Source organism: Panthera pardus, unplaced genomic scaffold (assembly GCF_024362965.1).
Source record: "Panthera pardus isolate Hobbes unplaced genomic scaffold, ASM2436296v1 HiC_scaffold_13, whole genome shotgun sequence".
NCBI classification, from domain to species: domain Eukaryota; kingdom Metazoa; phylum Chordata; class Mammalia; order Carnivora; family Felidae; genus Panthera; species Panthera pardus.
In genome coordinates this window covers 112473959-112496953 of record NW_026526688.1, presented here as the reverse complement: position 1 = coordinate 112496953, position 22995 = coordinate 112473959, and the positions used below count along the sequence as shown (strand labels likewise).

The 22995-nt window shown below is 42.4% G+C and overlaps 1 long non-coding RNA gene across 2 annotated transcripts; it reads right to left on the bottom strand.

The window, feature by feature from the left end:
• Positions 1-11226: 11226 nt before the first annotated feature.
• LOC109248188 (uncharacterized) lies at positions 11227-22548 on the bottom strand. Of its 2 annotated transcripts, XR_002071951.2 has the most exons (3): positions 22239-22548; positions 21656-21798; positions 11227-11400 (listed from the first exon to the last, which is right to left on the bottom strand). It is a non-coding gene; the product is annotated as an uncharacterized LOC109248188 (long non-coding RNA). The 2 variants fall into 2 exon arrangements; XR_008421719.1 differs by lacking the exon at positions 22239-22548 and having other exon boundaries at positions 21656-21997.
• Between the last annotated feature and the right edge of the window lie 447 nt (positions 22549-22995).

Sequence of the window (22995 nt, the reverse complement as noted above, 5' to 3'; positions counted from 1 at the left end):
TATTTTTTTTAGAGAATTAGAAGCACCAAAAAAAATGCTTTCATATGCTATTTAAAATCTACTGTTCTAGGGGAGCCTGGGTAGCTCAGTCGGTTAAGCATCCGACTCTGGATTTCAGCTCAGGCCGTGATCTCATCGTTCATGAGATTGAGCCCTGAGTCGGACTCCATGCTGTCAGAGTGAAGCATGCTTGGGATTCTCTCTGCCTCTCCTATGCTCATGCGCTGTCTCTAAATAGATAAATGAACATTTATAAATAAATAAATAAATAAATAAATAAATAAATAAATAAATAAAATCTACCATTTTATAATTATTAGCCTTTTGTTCCCTTTCTCCCCTTTGAAGAAACACAGTCTATGCAAGGTATATCTATTACATGTTTCCCATGCTACTGCTTTAAACACATGTACAGATGCTGTGTCATGTCTAAGTCTATTCAAGGTATCACCAGTTGTTCTCAGATCCTCTTTATGTTGTATTTTGTTCTTTGCACTATTCTGATAGTCCGTTAGTACTCTCAGGGACTTTGGAAATGTCTTTCAAGGTATGTGACTCAGACTATATACAGTATTATAAATGAATACAAGTCTAGAAATGGACTATTACCATGGTTGGTATGGAAACTTTGTTTCATTGATGAGGTCAAAAAACACGTAACATTTTTAAGCAGTCATTTCATATTACTGTCTCAAAACAAGGTTGTAGTTCACTGCATTAGTTATCTGTTGCCACATAAAAATTACCTCAAAACTTAGTGGCTGAATGGGGCCCCTGGCTGGCTCAGTTGGTGGAGCATACAACTCTCGATCTCAGGGTTGAAAGTTTAAGCCCCATTTTGAGTGTTGTAAGATTATTTAAAAATAAAACCTTAAAAAAAAAAAACAACTTAGTGGCTGAAGATAACAACATTTATTATCTTAATTTCTGTGGCTCAGGAGTTTGAGAGTAGCTTAACTGGTAGTTTTGGTGCAATGTCTCTCATGAGATTACAGTTAAAAATCTCAGGTAGGACTAAAATCCTCTGAAAATTTGGCTGGGGCTGGAGGATCTACTTGTGAGATGGCTCGCTTATATGGCAGTGAAGTTCACGAGGGCTCAGTTCCTTACCCCATGGAGCTATCTGTCCTTAGGGTCAGATGCTTGAGGGTCCTCATGACATGATGTGACATGATATCTGACTTCCCCAGAGTGAGTGATCCAAGAGAGAGCAAGGCAGAAGTTACAGTATCTTTTATGTTCTAGTCTTGAAAGCTACCTTGTCATTTTCATAATATACTAATGATTACACAGGTTAGCCCTACCCAGTATGGGAGGGGACTACACAGAGGCATGAATATCAGGAAGCAAGGATTATTTGGAGGTTATATCAGAGGCTGACTCTAGAGTCCATCTTCTATCCCCCAAAGACTAAACTCCCTCTCACAGGTAAATTATACTGTCACCTTCTCAAGTCCACCAAAAGTCTCATCCCATCATAGCATCATCTCAAAGTCTAGAATCTTGTCAACCAGGCCCAGATGTGGATGAGGCTTTCTGGGTGTGGTTCCTTGAGCATAGCTCTTTGCAAACAGTTCCTTGATCTAAAGAGCTGTGTACTAAAGAAATAAGATATCTGCCTTCCCCAGCCCCCGCCACTCCCTGCGGACACACACTCAACATACAGTAGTGAGGAAGGAATAGGATAACCACTCTAGATGTTCCTGTTCAAAGCGGGGGGAAATGAGGAATACAGGAATCACTGGTCCATAGTAATTCTGTAGTCCAGCTAGGCAAATATTAGAAGTTCCTTCACTAGAACTTATTCCTATTGCTTCCTGGGAATGATTTTCCATGACTCTTGAATCTGACCTTTAGGCTTTTGGTTCTGCCTTCTGGGTCAATTAATTTTTTTATGAAAGGTAGCCTAGGTTTGTAGCTGTGTAATTTTCTGAGTCTGGCTTCTGTCCATAGTTTTCAGGTCCAAAATCTTTTTTTTTTTTTTCCTTTTATTCTATCTGTCTTCTTTTCAGTCCAAGGTGCTGATGTTTCTAACAATTAAATACTTTTAAAATTTTTGTGAGTCTCCTATGAATCTTCCTGAGGTTTACTCCATTATCAAAAGCCACACCTGCAGATGTATTTGAGATAGCCCTTCTCTACTTAGGGTTTCTGCTGAGATTGCTGAAGGACTGACATCACTGAGATTTCTAGGGACTTAATCTAGAAGCCCTCATGTCTGACTGGATGGCTGTCTTGAGGCATAACCTTAGATCTTTCTAAGATCTTAGCAAAGAATTTTACAACCTTACCCTCAATTTTTCCACAATTGCCTGGAAGTGCCTGGACTTGATCTTTGCTCAGAAACCATTTCTTTGGGGGTGTCTGGATGGCTCAGTTGGAATAACAGTCAACCCTTGATCCCCAAGTCATGAGTTCAAGTCCCATTTTGGGTGTAGCAATTACTTAAGTAAATTAAAACAAACAAAGAAGAAGGAGAAGGAGAAGGAGAAGGAGAGGGAGAAGAAGAAGGAGAAGAAGAAGAAGAAGAAGAAGAAGAAGAAGAAGAAGAAGAAATAATTTCTTTGTTTTAGCAGTTTCCCATCTTGAGAAGCTGGCAATTTCCAAGACTAACAAGTCTTGGCTATTTTTATTATTATTATTATTATTATTATTATTATTGTTATTATTATTATTATTTTGCTTAACAGCCCTGCCTTTAGCTTTTCCCCCTCATTCCTCATATTTGACTATAAACAGCAAGAAGAAATCAAGCAGCACCTTGAACACTGTGACTGAAAATTCCTTCACTAGGTCATCCAATGTGTTAGATATATTTTCTAGTTCCCACATCACTTCAGGTGACAGTGTTACTTAACTTTCTGCCACTATATTAAAACTATCCTTGTTTTCTAGCCTTGGAAGACACATATCATCATTTCCACAAATATCCTGTTAGCTATGTAGGTTAATTTTATTCATTGTGGGAGGGGACTGCAAGAAGATGGCAATTATAGGAGCCTAGAATCATTGGGTTCATCATGAAGGCTGGCTACTGCATCCACTAAAATCTTTGATAATTTAATTTTTAGGAGTTTCTATTAAGCCAGCTTCATCCATTTGGGCATTTATTGATTAAAAAAATTTTTAACATTTATTTATTATTGAGAGATAGAGAGACACAGAGTGTGAGCGGGGGAGGGGCAGAGAGAGAGGGAGACACAGAATCCGAAGCAGGCTCCAGGCTCAGAGCTGTCAGCACAGAGCCCGGCGTGGGGCTCAAACTCACAAACTGCGAGATCATGACTTGAGCTGAAGTCGGTCGCTTAACTAACTGAGCCATCCAGGCGCCCCTACATTTATTGATTTTTTTAATCCAAAAATTACCTATATCTATCATTAAACTCCAATTGTGGTTTCAATTCTGTATTCCAACCTTTTCAGATCTTTTTTGAATTTTAATTCTGCCATATCAACAACACTCCACAGCTTTGAATTCTTGATAAGTATGATAGATTATGGAATTTTAAAGATGTAATTCACTGATAAAAATGTTACTAAGCGTGTCTCTAGGCCTATTTATATGTTCAGTTGATAAAATAAGTACACATATCTTCACCTGCACCGTTATAGAAATGACACATACATTTAATTCCTTTTCTGTCAAATATAAATAGGGGTCCATTTTTTCTTGTGCAGTATGCTAAACAGTGGGCAGCTCCAACTTCATCAGGAGTTCTAATATATTTTTTTTAAATTTTTTTTAACGTTTATTTATTTTTGAGACAGAGAGAGACAGAGCATGAATGGGGGAGGGTCAGAGAGAGGGAGACACAGAATCTGAAACAGGCTCCAGGCTCTGAGCTGTCAGCACAGAGCCCGATGCAGGGCTAGAACTCACGGACCGCGAGATCATGACCTGAGCCGAAGTCGGCCACTTAATCGACTGAGCCACCCAGGCGCCCCAGGAGTTCTAATATATTTTGAAAGATTGACCAATTAGGCAAAATCCTCAAGAAGTGAGAACTGAGGAGTACAATATTTTAAATTCTCTAGTTTGAAAACCTGAAAAATATAAGTGATTTGATAGCTTACTGTGCACAAATTATCAACCTTTGGCAAAATTATGAGGTATGATAAATTCATTATCCTTTCCTCACTAAACTCCTTAAGAACAGAAACAATGTATTTGTAATTTTTTTCTCTCACTGGACTTAGCAAAATGCTCCAAGCTCATAGATCCTTAACAAATACTTTTTAACTGGTGAATTAGTTAATAAATGATTAACAGATCATGAATTCCCCTCTCCAAAATTTCTTGGTACGCAGTTCCTCTTGCCTGTACCAACTACCCTACTGAAGTCCTCCCTCAATGTTCCAAGATGAGAATCTTTTTCAATCTCCCTCTATTCAATCAAAATTTAACTATTTTTGGTAAGGAAGAAGTTGAACTATCTAAAACATTTACGGACCTTTTGTTGTCAATGTCCGAATCCATATTAGGGCATCTAATAATGTGGATTTTCTGATACAGTTGATAAATAAATAAAAAATTTTGAGCAAGCTTTTGACTGCCTTACAACCATGATAGATGGCTATCAATTCACCTTTTCAGTAAGATCAATCTTGGTTGAATATGTCAACTGTTGAATTCTCTACCAGGAAAATCTGTTCTTCCTAATTTTGAGATTCCAAAACTGTATTTCTCACTATGTGCCTTACCATGATTCCTTTTCTTGTTCTCCTAACTTAGGAAACTGTTCTTTAAATGAATAGCATTTCCCTATTTCTGCTAATGGACTCATCATTCAGTCAATCACATAAACTCAAAAACTTTAAGTTTGTTGAATTTGTCCTTTCCCTTATCCCTCTCATCCAAAGTAGTCTTTTGGCTAGCTTTCTCAACTCTACCTTTTCCTTTATCTCTACCATACCCCAGTTTAAACCTTTTAGTTCTTCTTGCAGTGTGGGTACATATTAACTTACTAAAGCACAGCATCTATCCATTCGTTACTCTGCTCAAAAACCTCACTCCCATCTACTCAGTGCCTACACAATTAACTCCAAACTTCTGAGTCTAATTTTCAATGTCCTACACATTCTAGCTAAAATTTCGCTTTCCATGCGACAGGGATGTCCACTCTCACCATTGTTTTTTAACATAGTGTTGGAAGTGCTAGCATCAGCAATCAGACAACAAAAGGAAATCATAGGCATCAAAATTGGCAAAGATGAAGTCAAGCTTTCACTTTTTGCAGATGACATGATATTATACATGGAAAATCCGGTAGACTCCACCAAAAGTCTGGTAGAACTGATACATGAATTCAGCAAAGTTGCAGGATACAAAATGTACAGAAATCAGTTGCATTCTTATACACTAATAATGAAGCAACAGAAAGACAAATAAAGAAACTGATCCCATTCACAACTGCACCAAGAAGCATAAAATACCTAGGAATAAATCTAACCAAAGATGTAAAAGATCTGTATGCTGAAAACTATAGAAAGATTATGAAGGAAATTGAAGAAGATATAAAGAAATGGAAAAACATTCCGTGCTCAAGGATTGGAAGAATAAATATTGTCAAAATGTCAATACTACCCAAAGCTATCTACACATTCAATGCAATCCCAATCACAATTGCACCAGCATTCTTCTCGAAACTAGAACAAGCAATCCTAAAATTCATATGGAACCAAAAAGACCAAAGCAGGAGGCATCACAATCCCAGACTTTAGCATCTACTACAAAGCTGTAATCATCAAGACAGCATGGTATTGGCACAAAAACAGACACATAGACCAATGGAATAGAATAGAAACCCCAGAACTAGACCCACAAACGTATGGCCAACTCATCTTTGACAAAGCCGGAGAGAACATCCAATGGAAAAAAGACAGTCTCTTTAACAAATGGTGCTGGGAGAACTGGACAGCAACATGCAGAAGGTTGAAACTAGACCACTTTCTCACACCATTCACAAAAATAAACTCAAAATGGATAAAGGACCTGAATGTGTGACAGGAGACCATCAAAACCTTAGAGGAGAAAGCAGGAAAAGACCTCTCTGACCTCAGCCATAGCAATTTCTTACTTGACACATCCCCAAAGGCAAGGGAATTAAAATCAAAAATGAACTACTGGGACCTTATGAAGATAAAAAGCTTCTGCACAGCAAAGGAAACAACCAGCAAAACTAAAAGGCAACCAACGGAATGGGAAAAGATATTTGCAAATGACATATCGGACAAAGGGCTAGTATCCAAAATCTATGAAGAGCTCACCAAACTCCACACCTGAAAAACAAATAACCCAGTGAAGAAATGGGCAGAAAACATGAATAGACACTTCTCTAAAGAAGACATCCGGATGGCCAACAGGCACATGAAAAGGTGCTCAACGTCGCTCCTCATCAGGGAAATACCAATCAAAACCACACTCAGATATCACCTCACGCCAGTCAGGCTGGCCAAAATGAACAAATCAGGAGACTATAGATGCTGGAGAGGATGTGGAGAAACGGGAACCCTCTTGCACTGTTGGTGGGAATGCAAACTGGTGCAGCCGCTCTGGAAAACAGTGTGGAGGTTCCTCAGAAAATTAAAAATAGACCTACCCTATGACCCAGCAATAGCACTGCTAGGAATTTACCCAAGAGATACAGGAGTACTGATGCATAGGGGCACTTGTACCCCAATGTTTATAGCAGCACTCTCAACAATAGCCAAATTATGGAAAGAGTCTAAATGTCCATCAACTGATGAATGGATAAAGAAATTGTGGTTTATATACACAATGGAGTGCTACATGGCAATGAGAAAGAATGAAATATGGCCCTTTGTAGCAACATGGATGGAACTGGAGAGTGTTATGCTAAGTGAAATAAGCCATACAGAGAAAGACGGATACCATATGTTTTCACTCTTATGTGGATCCTGAGAAACTTAACAGAAACCCATGGGGGAGGGGAAGAAAAAAAAAGAGGTTAGAGTGGGAGAGAGCCAAAGAATAAGAGACTCTTAAAAACTGAGAACAGGGGTGCCTGGGCGGCTCAGTCGGTTGAGCGTCCGACTTCAGCTCCGGTCACGATCTCGCAGTCTGTGAGTTCGAGCCCCGTGTCGGGCTCTGGGCTGATGGTTCAGAGCCTGGAGCCTGCTTCCGATTCTGTGTCTCCCTCTCTCTCTGCCCCTCCCCCGTTCATGCTCTGTCTCTCTCTGTCTCAGAAACAAATAAACGTTAAAAAAAAATTAAAAAAAAAAAAAACAACTGAGAACAAACTGAGGGTTGATGGGGGGTGGGAGGGAGGAGAGGGTGGGTGATGGGTATTGAGGAGGGCACCTTTTGGGATGAGCACTGGGTGTTGTATGGAAACCAATTTGACAATAAATTTCATATATTGAAAAAAAAATTGTGGTTTATATACACAATGGAGTACTATGTGGCAATGAGAAAGAATGAAATATGGCCCTTTGTAGCAACGTGGATGGAACTGGAGAGTGTGATGCTAAGTGAAATAAGCCATACAGAGAAAGACAGATACCATATGTTTTCATTCTTATGTGGATCCTGAGAAACTTAACAGAAACCCATGGGGGAGGGGAAGGAAAAAAAAAAAGAGGTTAGAGTGGGAGAGAGCCAAAGCATAAGAGACTCTTAAAAACTGAGAACAAACTGAGGGTTAATGGGGGTGGGAGGGAGGGGAGGGTAGGTGATGGGTATTGAAGGGGGCATCTTTTGGGATGAGCACTGGGTGTTGTATGGAAACCAATTTGACAATAAATTTCATATATTAAAAAAATAAATAAAACAAAATTTAGCTTTCCAGTCTTACTTCCTTTACTTTGACACAGTAGATTATTCTGTCCACTAAACTCATCACAGATCTACCATTAAATCTCTACTGCACTTTTTCCTGTACCTGAAATGCTCTCCTTTCACTTCTGTTAAAGCTTTGCCCATCTTTCAAAACAAAAATCAAAAGATATCTCAGACATGATGCTTCAATCCTCCCAGCCAGAAGTATTCTCACTCTTTTCTGAAAGTCTCAGTTACTTTGTACCACTCCTAAGGTACCTACTGAATTCTAAGTTAGGTTTCAGTTATATGCTTACATGATTTATCTCTTCTTACATGTTTTCAGCTCCCTGAGAGCATAGGTTATATCATTCCATGTGTAGTATTTAGCAAATCTACTTTTGTTAGACGTGGTTGTTCCTGAGTTGGAACCATCATGGAATGAGCTGGTAAGTAGTATACATTGATTTGGGGTGGTGAATAGGAAAACAGTATAGTATGGTCAAGAGAAAAACCTTTAGAAATCAAATGATACCAGATTTAAACTTGGTTTTACCAGTTTCTAGGTACATGATTTGCAGCAAATCAACTAATCTCTTGGCATCTCAGTTTCTTTATCTGTAAGGTGGAAATGAATGCCGATCTCACAGATTTGTCATCATTCCCAAGGTGTTGAGTATAATGCACTTATCTTAATAAATAATTATTACCTTCCTATCTTCTATTGTGTTTGAAGAAGTGTTTGATAACTTTTTATTAAATAAATGAACTATTTAGAACACAAGAACATTATGAATTGTAATTTAAATATGCATATATATTTAATAATTAAGAAAAACATTAGAAGGGTATAGAAGACAGGATAAAAAATGGAAGAACAAAGGAAGAAATCAAGATAGTACTTTTTTTAAATGAGCAAGAAAAAGATTAATTTTTGATACAGACTTACAGTCTTAACTCTACAGAATACACTGAGAATTTCTTACAATTTTCTAATGGGAAAAACCTAATTATTTATTTTTAATTATAGTAGTTCACATCTTAAATTACATATAAAAATGTTTAATACTGTAGCTTATGGGAGGCCCAGCCAGGCTCCAGATTCTCAGCCACTGGGGAGTTTCTGTGCCAGACCACCCACTATGAAAGTGAAAAGTTGGTACCTTTGCCAGTGTGGAAATTTCTTCAGAAAAGAGCTCTAAACTGTTGTAACCATTTTCCCCCAGGAAGAACAAGGTGGGGTGAAAACACATGAGAAATTACTGGACAAGCACTAATTGTCCAAGTTTCAAAGTAATAATCAAATGTGGAATTAATGCCTTTAGCATCACAGCTCTCCCAAACTTAAGTCTGTTTATATAGATTTGGACTGACTTGTTTCAGACAGTTTCTTTGGAGAAAACAAACGTATAGGAATAAAGCTAGAGTTTCAAGGCAAGTCACACTATTTAGTTATAGTTGATTTGGGTTTTTGTTCATTTTTTATAATCTTTTTCAAAATGTCTTTAGAAACAAATCAAATAGTAGTACTGTGATACCACTTACATTTGAAATCTTGTTTTAAGTTTCTTGGGATAGCCTTTCACTATGAGAGCGAAAGAGACATCCAAATAATGGTTAAACCTGGCGGAGGTTTAGAAAGGTGAACAGAATGAGAGTCTTTGCTCATAGCTTTTTCTTTCTGGAAAAAGTAATATTTGACATCTTTTACCTTTAAAGGTATTATCTCATCTATAATTAGGAACAGTATGAAAAATCTAGTTTCTTGGACTAATGCAGAACAGATGTTTGTAAAAGTGCCTGAAATATAATAGACTTTCAATAAATATTATCGTGTTGGCAAAAAAACTTAACGTGTGTGTGTGTGTGTGTGTGTGTGTATGTGTGTGTGTGTACCCAATTCTCCTTCACCACTTCAATACTCTACAGGCAGTGTTAGCAGAGGGCACTAGAAGATGAGAGTTTTCTTCTTACACTGATGCCTCTGAGGATCCCCCAAAACCATCTTAAATCATGGTTCCTAAAGCACTTTCTTCTGCTCTCCTCAAGGAAGAAGACATTTATGGGGGTGGTAAAAGGGACACTCTACTGAAGCAAGAATTCTTTTGGCTGCAAGTAACAGAAACCCAATTTTAGACAGGCAAAACAGGAAGTAAATACTGACCTGAGTACCAAAATCTCAGGAAGGGCACGGACCTCAAGGAACAAGCAACAGGGACTCTAGACAGGCTAGACTCTCTCTCCATCCAGCTGTCATCCGTGCTTCTCTCTGAGTCAGCTTTCTGTCTTACCAGAGACAGCAACATTCTGCCCTTGAGAACCTCGCTTTTGATATCTCTTTATGAAAGGACTACTTCTTTCTAAATCCCACTTGAAAACTCCCAGAGAGGGACCAAAGGGCTGGCCTAGGTCGTATGCCTCCTCTTGTGAAGAGAGAGACCATTTCTATAATTGGCAGCCTCCACTAGAACAATACAGTTTAAGTAAAGAAAAGAGCATTTCCTCCAAAAAGAAGACACTTCTGTCTCCAGAAGGAGAGCAGTGCTGGGCAGACAAAAGAAATATTCTTAAATTATACTTTTAAAACTCAGAATCTTATTTATTAAATATGAAGTAAAATATCATTTTCAGTTGCTTCTTATTTTCTGTAAGTTTATTTTTTTGTCTCAGAGTGTCTATCTCATATTTCTTCTAACTCAAATGTTTTTCTTTTTTTTTTCTTTAAAAATTTTTTTTTAACGTTTATTTATTTTTGAGACAGAGAGAGACAGAGAATGAATGGGGGAGGGTCAGAGAGAGGGAGACACAGAATCTGAAACAGGCTCCGGGCTCTGAGCTGTCAGCACAGGGCCCCGATGCGGGGCTCGAACACACGGACCTCGAGACCGTGACCTGAGCCGAAGTCGGCGCTCAACCGACTGAGCCACCCAGGCGCCCCTCAAATGTTTTTCTTAAACAGCATCACTGAGTCCTATCCTTTCCCTCCTTCAAAGCTGTGCTTAAGATTCCCCTCCTTGGACTTCTGGTAAAATTTCGTCACATCAAGTGGTGTCTGGGTAGCTCAGTTGGTTAAGTGTCCCACTCTTGGTTTAGGCTGGGGTCATAACCTCACAGTTTGTGGGTTTGAGCCCTGCATCGGGCTCTATGCTGGCAGCATGGAGCCAACTTGAGATTCTGTCTCCCTCTTTCGCTGCCCCTCCCCCACTTGTGCTGCCTCTGTTTCTCTCAAAATAAATAAATAAACAAAAAAAATGGCAGATCAAATAGATGTATCTCTATTTTTCCCCCCAAATGCTATTAAAATGGTAGGGTGGGGGGAGAGAGAGAACCCTTAAGTGCAAAGAAGTGGGAGGACTATAAAAGATAAAAAGTGACAGAAACTTTTGGAAGATAGGAAGTCTGTATGTAGTGGATTAGTTACATATTGCAATGTAACAAATTACTCAAAATTTAACTTGTTGACACAATAAATATTTATTTCACTCAGTTTCGAGGGTCAGGGATCTCGGAGCAGCTCAGGCTTGGGGTGAAGTTAGTGACCAGGGCTGCAGTCATCTAGAGAGTTGGAGAATCCACTTCCAAGCTCACATACATGGCTGTTGGCAGGAGGCTTCAGTTTCTCACTGTAAAGAAACACTTCATGCTTGTGAAATACTAACTACAAAGAGAGGAGATGTAATAATACAATAGAGAAGCTAGCTGATGTCACCTAAACCAAATAAGCAATGTAACATCATGAAATTTTAAGCAGGCATTGTGTGCCTAAGAACACAGCATCACTTCTGTGATATTTCTGAATATCATAGAAGATATGTAATTGGAATCTAATCACAGGAAAATATCACACACACACACACACACACCCTAAACTGAAAAACATTCTACAAAGTAACTGACCTATAATCTTCAAAAGTGTTAAGTTCATGGAAGTGTGTTATATGCTTTTTTACAGGTATGTGAGCATACAGGAGGGGCACCTTGACCTAATCCAATGCTAAGATGTCAGGGAAGCCTTTTCCAGGGATATCTAAGCTGATACCTAGAGTTAGCACTGAAAGGGACAATGGAGGGTGAGGAGAGGCAAGAAAGGAGAAAGCAGGTCATAACGTATAAGACCAAGGAAAAATCATTTCATCATATGCCAACTGGTGTGTGTGTGTGTGTGTGTGTGTGTGTGTGTGTGTAAATTCTTTCTTTAATATTAGCAACAGTTTGCTCCGTTTCCTATCATATCTAAAATGTCATAGTTCAAGGGAACCTGGCTGACTCAGTCAGTAGAACATGCAACTCTTGATGTTGGGATATGAGTTCAATCCCCATATTGGAGGTAGAGATTACTTTAAAAATAATAATAATAGGGGCACCTGGGTGGCTCAGTCAGTTGAGCATCCGACTTCGTCTCAGGTCATGATCTCACGATTTGCGAATTCGAGCCCCGTGTTGGGCTCTTTGCTGACAGCTCAGAGTCTGGAGCCTATTTCACATTCTGTGTCTCCCTCTCTCTCTTTCCTTCCCCTGCTCACACTCTGTGTCAATCTCAAATATAAATAAAGAATTTTAAAAAAATTAAAAATAATAAAATGTCACACTTCAAAATAGCTTAAGAGGTTATACCTATTACTTTAGTCTGAGAAACGTGCTTTGAGACACACACAGAAGAGTAGAATAACGTTACCATTAATGGTCTCAGTTACTATAATCATCATTTTTTTTCAAACACTAATCATTTCATAAACTAGGCAACATTATTTTCATAGCACTCTTAATATATTTCCTTAATCTGTATGTCTTTTATGAATGACATTTTCTAATGACATCAACAGAAAGTGGTACAGAAGACTGAATTCTTTTACAGTGGTCATTTGTTTAGATTGGCCTGATTTGTCAGACTGTGCCTGGTTTGAGTCCTATTCTAGGCCTGGTCCTGGCCACTCACTGGCCAGGCATCCTGAATCAAGTCACTTCTGAGCATCAGTTTCCTCATCTGACAAATAAAAACATAACAGTATCTATTTTATAGGATTGTTATGAGAACTGATTGAGATAATATGTGAAAAACGCTTAGCGCAGTATGTAGCTCCTATAAATATTCAATAACTCAGATGATCTTTTGCATCACCTTATAGTTACATTTAGAAAAGATTATATATAAAATCAGGTCAAAATATAATGGAAAAAATATATTTAAAGTACTGTGAGAATAATATTGGCCCATTGTTTCTTGAGTGTATAGATCATTTTTTTAATTGATGATTAGAGTGCCTGAACCAATCAAAGGTAATTTGCCTATCACATCGTATAGTTTCCCAGTCATCTTCCCCCTTGATTTTTTGAATCTTCAGCCATCTAGTCTAGAGCGTTCTTCTAAAGAACAGCAGGGCAGGGACGTAGAGATGGTGGTTTCGAAAGCCATATAGGCACCGTAAAACTCACCTTATTGTAACTCTCTGTCATTTCAGCCTCCCCATTTATATATTTGTTTGTTCATATGTATGTTTGTTTGCTTTTTTTTAGCATAATAAGGTAAAACATTTTTTTCTTGTATGTAACAAGAATTATTAAATGCTTCATACTTGTCTCATCAAAGGTAATGACAATCTTCCTACTGTTCTGGCGAAATGTATTTATTGTTTACGATAGCAGTTGGCAAGTGGGAGTGGATAGGGTAAGTGATCTAGGGAATATTTTGCCACCAATAAATTAATCAAAAATATTGGAGATTTGTGGGGGCAACAATTAGCAGAAATAAAAATAACTGTGGTTTGTTTGGTCTATGACGTTAGTGAGAGTCTGATCGGGTTAATACTTTTTTGTTGTTCTGGGGTTGACTAACAGTTTAACTTAATTTCTCAAGTTCCTTATCATTAACTATAAAAATGAAAAAAAGAAATTTGTCTATTGTATATTGTGAAGCACTATGTTTTACTATTTATTATAAAGAGTGAAATTGTTAAGTGCGTTAAGTAATTGTGAAGATTGGAGATCATAATACCTTAACTAGTAACATGATTCTACTTCCTGACATTATAAGCTGGATACATCCGTCATCTATGTGCCCCCCTCCTCCAACCACCACATACACATCTCCTTAGTGTCTCCCTCACCACACACATTCTCCATGCTATTTATTAAGAAACATTAAAATTTTTCCAGTATCTTACAAGCCCTGACTATCATCCTAAAAATGATGAATGATTTGGTTCATTATCCTAAAAATGCTCTGATGTAATAAAAATGATAGTAGTGATGATAAAAAAAAAAAAGATCACGATGAAATTTCTACTATGGAATTCTTTCACATATCTGATTTGTTGAGAGAAAATTAGAAATGAATTAGAGTTGGGGTGCCTTGGTGGCTCGGTTGGCTAAGCGCTGACTTCAGCTCAGGTCATGATCTCATGGTTCATGAGTTCAAGCCCCACGTTGGGCTCTGTGCTGACAGCTCAGAGCCTGGAGCCTGCTTCAGATTCTGTGTCTCCCTCTCTCTCTGACCCTCTGCAGCTCACGCTCTCTCTCTCTCTCAAAAATGAACATTAAAAAAGAAAGAAATGAATTAGAAATAATCTGAGATTTAATTCATGCTATTTCTATAGATTTTAATCTTTGAACTTTAATTTTTGTGGACAAAAGTTTTAATTCTACCAATTGATCAGTAGGCATTTATTGAACATCTACTACTTAGCAAGTATTGTTCCAGGCTCCCACAAAAAGCTTAAAAGAAAATAAGTCCCAAATCTCAACTCATAGTAATACATCCCACATGGTAATTGACAAAGGAGTAATCTAGAGGTTTAAGGTATGGGAACACTAAGTGCCCAGAAATGAAATTTAAAAAGTAAAAAGGAAGAGAATTGTGAGATTTAGAATTATCCCTAAAAGAGATGTTGGAAGAAGTTACAAAGGAAAAGGAATCAAAGAAGGATGGTAATGGGACAAATCTTCTATGGAGAAAGACAACGTTCTATTAAGTTCTAATCTGAAAATGGAGGATGACAATGAAAGTGCTTTCCAACCATAAAAGTCAGGAAAATCACCAAAAAAATACTGCTGAGCCAATAACAATAGGATATAGTACAAGAAAAACAAGTACCTTTATACGGAAAGATGCAGAAAGAAACTCATGTTAGCACATAAACTCCACACCCAACTGTATCTTTGCTCTTTTAGAACACATAATTTTGAGAACGTGTCCAAGCCTACAGGTGGTGGTTTCAGGCAGAAGAGGAGCTTCCAAGTTGAGAGTAGTAAACTGAACTGAGATTTACCACCTTGCTGGTCATAATGCCAAGGGTGATGCTTCCTGGGATTAAAGGAGTGTGTTCACTGACCCTTCCAGGATATCCAGTCTTCAATGGGGCTTTGTAAAAGAATGTTCGCAGTCCCTCTGTTGCTATGAAAAGACATATTCCAATGTTGCATGTTTTACTTATTGGCCCTGACACCTTTATTGTTCATACAAGCACCCTATATTTATGAATACACATAGTTTACAAGCAGGTTATTGATTGGATAAAACAACTTTTCATATCTGGAGTTGTAAACACTACAAACAATCTAAAGCCTTGATTCAAAAGAGGAGCCAGGTAGAGGATAACCCCAAGAGCAGCCAGAATTCTGGAGAGAGCCAACTGAGGTGGAAAAGAGCAAAAGGAGAAGGAGGAAATGAGGGTGACAGGAAATAAAGAGAAGGTAAAGACAAGGGCTGTGAAGAGAGAGACATAAGCTTCTGTCCGTAAAGTTGTGTGGATAGCTCTTCCTCTCTGGTCTCTGATGAGGCATTGCATGTGAATGCAGAGTCCAGCAGAGACTTGGGGCTCCCAGGCTGCTGCAGCCACGGTGGCCTCATCTTTCCACCTCCACGGTGGCACCCCACCCAGATTCCTTTCTTGTCAAACTTGTTTCCAATCACCCAAGCCCTCTCGTCTATGACCTCTTGGTCAAACTGTCTGTTACCCAGGACACAAATAGATTGAGAGTGTCAGATAACATGGTAATTTGATGGGGGAGAAGACAGTTTGAGTGAACACTGCAATACTCTCTATCTTATCCCTTTCCCCAGCTACCTGCACCTTTAAAAGTAAATGTCCTTTTTCCACCTATGTTTCTCTGTGTCTGTAAGTCACTGTGGGCCAACTGAGTGTGACTCATCTCTCTTTTTATTTCTTTGCCTTGATGTGTTCATTCCCTCTGGGGAGCTAACTGGTAGAACAGTTGAGTCCATTCTATTTTTCTTGGAGAAGTGGGATAGCACACAGTTGGGTGATGACAATCTTGGGTTGTGTTGCTCTTTGGGAATCACATAGAATACTGTGTGCTCCGAAGGCAGAGCATTGACATTACATGAAGTGAGGAACATTCTGTAATTACATCTTACACTCAAAGTCATTTCTCCTGGAACTAATATCCCACTAATACAAATATATGGTATTCATCACATGCTTGATGCCTGCTGAGTCTCTGAAATCTTGTCCCCTGAATGTCACTGTTGTCGGTCTCTACCTCCTGCCAGAAATTCTCACAATTGCTGTACAGGCTATAAACACACTAGAGAAGAAGTAGTTTTTTAAGAAGCTAAAGCATGACCATGAGAGTAATGGCATGATGCACAGCTCACACCAAATATGCACACCACCACAGCCACTTCCTCACACCCCTAAGTACAAAGATTTGGGTGAATGCTCTCAGTAAAAATTACGCTGCTTCAATGAACAGGTTAGAGATAGACTCCAAGGTGTGGGTAAGAAGTAGGGGGTGTTACCTGTTAAAGAAATCTTTACTCAGAGGTTATTATGGGCCAGGCACCACATTTTGAGTAAAGCAGCCACTATGGATAGAAATAAACCAATCATCTTAAGAAGTACAATTACTCTGCAGGTTGATTGGCAACTCCTGAAAGCTTTCTATAACATTACAGCTTTCTCTTGCTAGCACCTAACTTTATCTCTTTTCTTGAATGGGAGAGAGGGGAATGGAGAGGTTAGACAGAGGGAGCGAGAGATACACAAACGGAATCACCTTTCTATTCAGGGATTTACCAAGCACCACGGTTGCTAATGATTCCAGGTGAGGGCATAAGAACTGAGGACGTGCGCTCTCTTGAACTCTTTCCCCGCTGTTATCTTTTCATAAATTCTGTGTATTTGACTGGGCAAGTGGGTTTAGTCAGTACTTATGTTTAAAAAAAAAAAATCAGAATCGGAAACAGGCAGGGCCCAGGCGAGGGGGGATGGGAGTGCGACCTGAGCCTGGGATTTCAGCAGGACAGCTGGCCGGGGCAAGCGCACCGGCTCAGCCTCCCGGCCAGACCCCCCCACCCCCCACCCCCGCCCCTTGCGCCGCCCACCGTGCGCCGCCCCTCGGGCTCCAACCTGGGCTTGCAGAGCTCCCGCTCCACTCTCTACCCGCCCAGCCTGCCTTTCAGGGTCCATCGGGAGCGCCAGGGCTGGCGGCCGATTCCCAGAGTCGACCGACCAGCCTGGGTTCTCGACCCTGTGGGCAGCGTCCCCTCCTAGAACCTCAGGTACTCCCACTAACTTTGCTAAGATAGGAAAGGCTGCTCCAGACCTGTATACCTCAAGTGTAAAAGGAAAGGAAATTCGCTTGCGTTAGAAAGCTTAAACATCAGGCCACTCAAGGAGAACGGCAGGTTCGATAACCCCCATTCTCCCCGCCTCCACCCACCCTCAGCCGCGGGCGGCTCAATGGTCCCTAGGAAGTGGATGCCAGAAGGGTCTGTGCATTGGGCCGGGGACGTAGCCGGGCAGCTCCAGGCGCGGAGCTCTCTATAGGTCCTCGCTCCCAGGATCGGATAGATGATTCATTTTTATATGTAACGTTTTACCCCACTCTATAGCTCCGGCTGGTTAATGTTCAACCCTAGGGCTTCGAAAGGCAGCTCTAGGGAGGCAGGCAGGAATGACCCACTCAAGGTATATGGCCGCTCGGGAATGAAGGCACAGAAGCCCAAGAGAGGGTGAGGAGAGAAGTGGTGGGGGTGCGGGAGGGGTCGCTGCTCCGGCCTGGGCCTCCTTAGGCCGCCTCTGAGACTTCAGAGCAACCAGCGGGTCCGCTGCCGAGGCGCAGCAGGCGTCCCTGAGGCGCAGCCAGGAGGCTGCGCTCTGGCTGGGCCCCGACCGCCCACGACGCCGCTGCTGGGGCCGGGAGCGGCGCGTGCGGGGGCGACGAGTGCGCGGAAGCCAGGGCGGGCACTTTGCCCCAGAAGGACCCCGGGGGCGAGTCTGTGCTGCCCCAGCGTCCGGGCTTCGACGCTCGCCAGCCTGCCGCTGCCGGTTGGGGACGCCGGAGGGAGGTGGGTGCGCGGCGGCAGTTGAGGATTAGATTCCGTTTTGTTGTCCCAGGGGACGTGCAAACACTAGTGCGGCGACACGAAAGGGATCCCCGGAGGTGCGTAGGTTGCCTTCTGGGCCGCCACTTCTCAGGGTGCCTCTGAAAATATCGTCAGGGTAATGCGAGGCAGCACGACTTGCCATCGCCCTTTTCCCCTTGTTGCAGGGCCAAAAAAAATTTAAAAAAATAAAAAAGAACATTAAGATAAAGCAGCTGTTCTGGTCAATAGAAGGCGGTAGGACACGGCTGTCCCCGATCCACAGTTCAGGCGCTTCAGTGAGGCCCAAGGCGAAGCTACCCTTGGGGGCAAGTTCAGGTAGAGCGGCGGCACCTAGGGTCCTTCTGAGAGTTGGGCCACGTGGCTCCCGCGGAATCCATGGGTCCAGAAAGTCCTGGTCAGATGTCCAGACTGCCATCCCTTGGAGCTCAGAGGTGGACCGGGCAGAGGTGGGGGGGGAGGGGTGCTGCACGGGAAAAGGAGGTTCCGAGCTGGGGAGGGGAGCTTCATGCCGTGGAGCAGCAGCCTAGAATTCCGCAGGCGGGATTTTTTTTTTTTTTTTTCTGTCAAAGAAACAAACAAGACCCTGCCTCATCAGATAAGAGTGGCTCCTAAGATTTCACGGATTTTAAGCGAGGGGTGGAGGCGCTAAGGTTAGTAGAACACTGCGAATGAACATCGCCCGAGGCCCGCAGAAGAAGGGTTTTAATTTCCTTTTTTTTTATTGGTTTGTTTGATATTATATTATTTTCTAACAAAGTGATCTGTTGTCTGTAGCCTTGGGCTCTGGCCGGCAAAGCCCCTTCCTCGGCACTGGGGATGGCCTGCAGGGTCTCTACCTCTGTCCACATCAGCGTCCCCTACCCTCCCACTACCCGGTGCCCGCACACTTCCTGGTGAAATCAGCCAGATATACTCGTCCGTAACCAAACGCAAGCAGCCGCGTTAAGTGACGACAGAGAAGGCCCCGCTAGTCCATCCCGGAGGACAGAGAAAGATACCATCAAACTTCAACTGGGTTCAGCAGCCCCACCCCGAAACCCAGAGAAGCGGAGTTGAGGGGGTTGTTGACACAAGCCGAACGGGGAAAGAGTCCAAGAAGTGGGTTGCCACTAGTCTGGGATCCACGTCACATTGCATGTGCTGCCCCACTGCCTTCTCAGCTGAGACAGTTCTAGGTCCCATCTCCCCAGAGGGACGAGGATAAAGGTTCCTGCCCAGGACCGCGTGCCAGGGGGTCCCGCGCTGCCCTGCCGCAAACTGTCGCAGAAGACAGAAAGGCCTTGCTACTTCTGGACAGAGGAAGCATTGGTCGAGAGTCCTGGGGCTCTAAGGAAACCACCCCAACTTAGCCTTGCTTAGTATATGAGGTCCCAGCATCAGCGGACCATTTTCTAAGTTGATAGAACAGGAAAAAAGCAAGGACAAAAAACTTTAGAATGGGTAAAGAAAGGAGAGAGAGAAGATGGGGGGGGGGGGAGGAGAAAGAGACAGGGCAAGGTTGGGGTGGGGGACACTTTAAACATTTTTGCAGGAAGAACAGGAGAACTAGGTCTGGAAAGATCCATCAAAGTCAGAGGGTGCAGACACACACCCGGCTCAGGGAGGACCAAATCAATGAGTCTCAACTTCTCTTAGCCCTTCAGAGAGAGGAAAAAAAAAAATGCAACCCCCCACACAACCTTCCAAAACCAAACAACTTTACCATACATCCATTAAATGGTTTTTTTTTAAATGTTTTTATAAAGAGGAATTTAGATAGTTCTTTTAGTCACTTTTTTTGGCTAGGTAACTTAAGCCTCAACTATCTCCTGTTTTCCACAATTGCCACTGAACTGTTCATACGTTGTTACAACAGAAGTAGCAATGATTTTTTAAAGGCAATTAAGTAGAATTAAATACATCTTTAATGGTATATTTTATGTTTTCCAGGCCTTCTCTAATCTTCAAACAAAATCTAATATCAACATTTACATAAAATGCATAAAATACTCAGAAGTGAATGGAGTTATGCATCCCAAACACAGTAAATTCTGGATTCTATCTTTCCAAATAGAAAGTTAACAATGAGAAGGCCTCCCTTCGTGGGGGGTGGGGGTGGGGGGATTGGGAAGCAGGATGATAAACTTTTAAGATGAGAGTAAAATGTCCCTGCTTTAGTCTGCTAAAACCTGAAAAGGAAAATTAGTTATGTATCTAAAATCAGATTTCTACTTAACCCATTATTATTTTTTAAAAATCTCTTCCTCAATTATCACTTTCTCAAGTTCAGTTAAAATGCAATTGTCAGATTAGGGACACTGGGGAAGGAAGGATAGTTTTTAAAAATTCCTTCTGAAAATCTGCTACAAGAAATTTCTCCCGTTTACTTCAAGACCTCTCCTCTCTCAATCAGCCACGTCTCTTGCTTTCCCCCTGTGCTTAGATTAACTGCTGCTTGCCGGGGGGTTTATAAATCAATCAATAGGGACTCTATATTCATAAAGGCCTCTGATCTGATTACACCCTCTCCCTTTTTTCTCCCCCTCTCTAAAAAATTTACATCGGCTAGCCTGGGACTCCCAAAGTTGCCTGCGTCGACGGAGAGCGGCGGGCGGGAGGCTGGCCAGCCCCGGCGACGGCGGCGAAGGCGCCCGTGGATTAGGATGTGGATTGCAGGACAGACCTTTGTTTGGTCACATTCGCGACGCGGGGTGGGGGTGAGGGTGGGGGGATGGGGTGGGGGTGGGGGTGAGGTTATCCTCCTTGGAGAACGCGCCAGGTTTTTATAGACTCTCCTTAAAAGAGTTCGCTGCTTTTCACAGGGTTAATTTATGGGGCTTTCGAGGAATACTGGGACTTTTAAGATGCTCTTCATTTTTTTCTCATTATTTTTTGTTGTTGTTACACTCCTAAAGGCACTCCCGGGTTTCAGCACCTCGCGGGACAGGGGTGGGGGGTGGAAGAAAGAGCAGGGCCGGGAGGCGAAGGGAGGATTTACCTACAAATCAAGACGCCTACACGGCTCAGGTTGCCCAACATTGTTTTTAAAATTAGATTTCTAACCAAGTTGCGGGCAGTAAAACTCAGATTGAGGACCTGGAAGGAAGTTGAGACAAACGTGGGGCACATACACCTTTTCCTAGGTCTCCGCCAGTCTGAATTCGCTACTAGGGGAATGAAGAGTTTGAGGCCTCAGGAATTTTAAAAGTTTAAAAACCGAGGGCAGGCGGGAGAAAGGGTTAGAGTAACAGGTGAGGGGTGGTTGTTTGGGGGAGGGGGGAGGGGAAAGCCCCGAGACCGCGAACTATCAGTGTGGGGTTCCTGCCCCAAGCACCCCCCGCCCCAGCCTCTGGGCGCGCAGAGGGCTTAGGCCTGCGAGGCCTGGGCTCCTGGGGGCCAGACCTCCGGCTCGCCATCTTTGGTCCCTAGCGGAGGCTGGTGGTGTTCATGCTATAGATTACCTTAAAGGTTCCTTTAAGCGCTTTAATACACAACTAGCTCAGAAATCATTAAGAGACCTAGAGAAGGAGAAAAAAGACCCTCACACTCACCGGTAATAAGTGTTGACATGCAGCAAAAATCGATTGAGTGGAACCGAGGTGGTGGCAGTAGCGGTGGCTGAAGGGGGGACCCGCGTGGGAGCGGGAGGGGCGAGAGGACCGACTCCACTGGCTCAGGAACTAGGCTTTTCTCACTTGAAGGGAAAAAGAGGTGCAGAAAAAGGTTGGCGGGCGAGCAGGGATGGGTGTGGGGAAGAAGGGGGGGTGAGGAGGGTAATTCTTCTTTCTGGAAGTCCAGGGAAAGGAGCTGAGGTGGGAAAAAGGGCTTCTCCTCAGTCCCGAGTCTCCGCCCCCAAGCCCGCACCACTCAAGTTGGGGATGAGACAACTCTTCCCAAACCTCGACTTCCATTTTTGTTTTTTGCAGACTGATTGATTTCCTCGAAATAGAGTTCTATTTCAGCCAGCAAACTAGGCCCAGGTCCGCCTCCTCTATCCCGCTCTCCCAAGTCACTCTTAGACCTGCAGGAGACGCAAGTCCTCCCAGCAGGTCTCGTTAGCGTTTCCAGCCCCCATCCCCAAATCCCCTCTCCCAGTCCCCTCCTCCCCCTCCCCCGTCGCCCCTCCCCCCATACCGGGCGGAGCTCGGGGAGGCCCGGACCGCTGGGCTCCGCGGCTCCAGAAGCCAAAGTCCGCCCGTGGGGACCGTTTTCCTCTCCACTGCTCTCAAGTGAACAACAAGGACGGAGGTGACCCTCGGCCAAAGGGCTTTTATCTGCCCCCCACTGCCGCGTGATCCCTCCGTAGGTTAGAGGCAGAGCTTAAAAAAGAAAGAAGAAAGAAAGTTAATGTGCATTGAGCACTGATCTTAAACCGGGGACATTATCTGCGATCTCTTTAAGTGGCAGCAGCAGTCCTATGCAGAACAAAGACTCAGTGTCCGAGGCTCAAAAGCTTATAGGTAAAGTTTCAGTTAGATAAAAGTAACCTAAGCGCAAAAACATAGGTTTTCTCGGCTCCAGAAAACTCCGGGCTACTTTTCACTCCTTGTTCCCTAGGGTTGTGTTTATCCTCACCCGCCGGGGGGAGGACGGTGACCAGAATAGCAAAGGACCTCAGGATTTACCCCTCACTCCCCTTCCCCCAGCGCCTCGGTAATGAATTCCTTCGGACTAAGTCGTATTTGCTACGATTTGTTACGAAATCGAATTTCACATTAAAAAGAAAAAAGCTGAAAACCACCAACAAAGGAAGAGCGGGTGCTTAAAAGTTCTTTGAAACACTCACACGGACCTCATTCCCCGTTTAGATGTCAGAGGATGGGAGGGAGGGCCAGGGTTGTAATTCATCTTGATTTGCTTCATTGTCCCGCAGTTTGCAAACTATAATCCT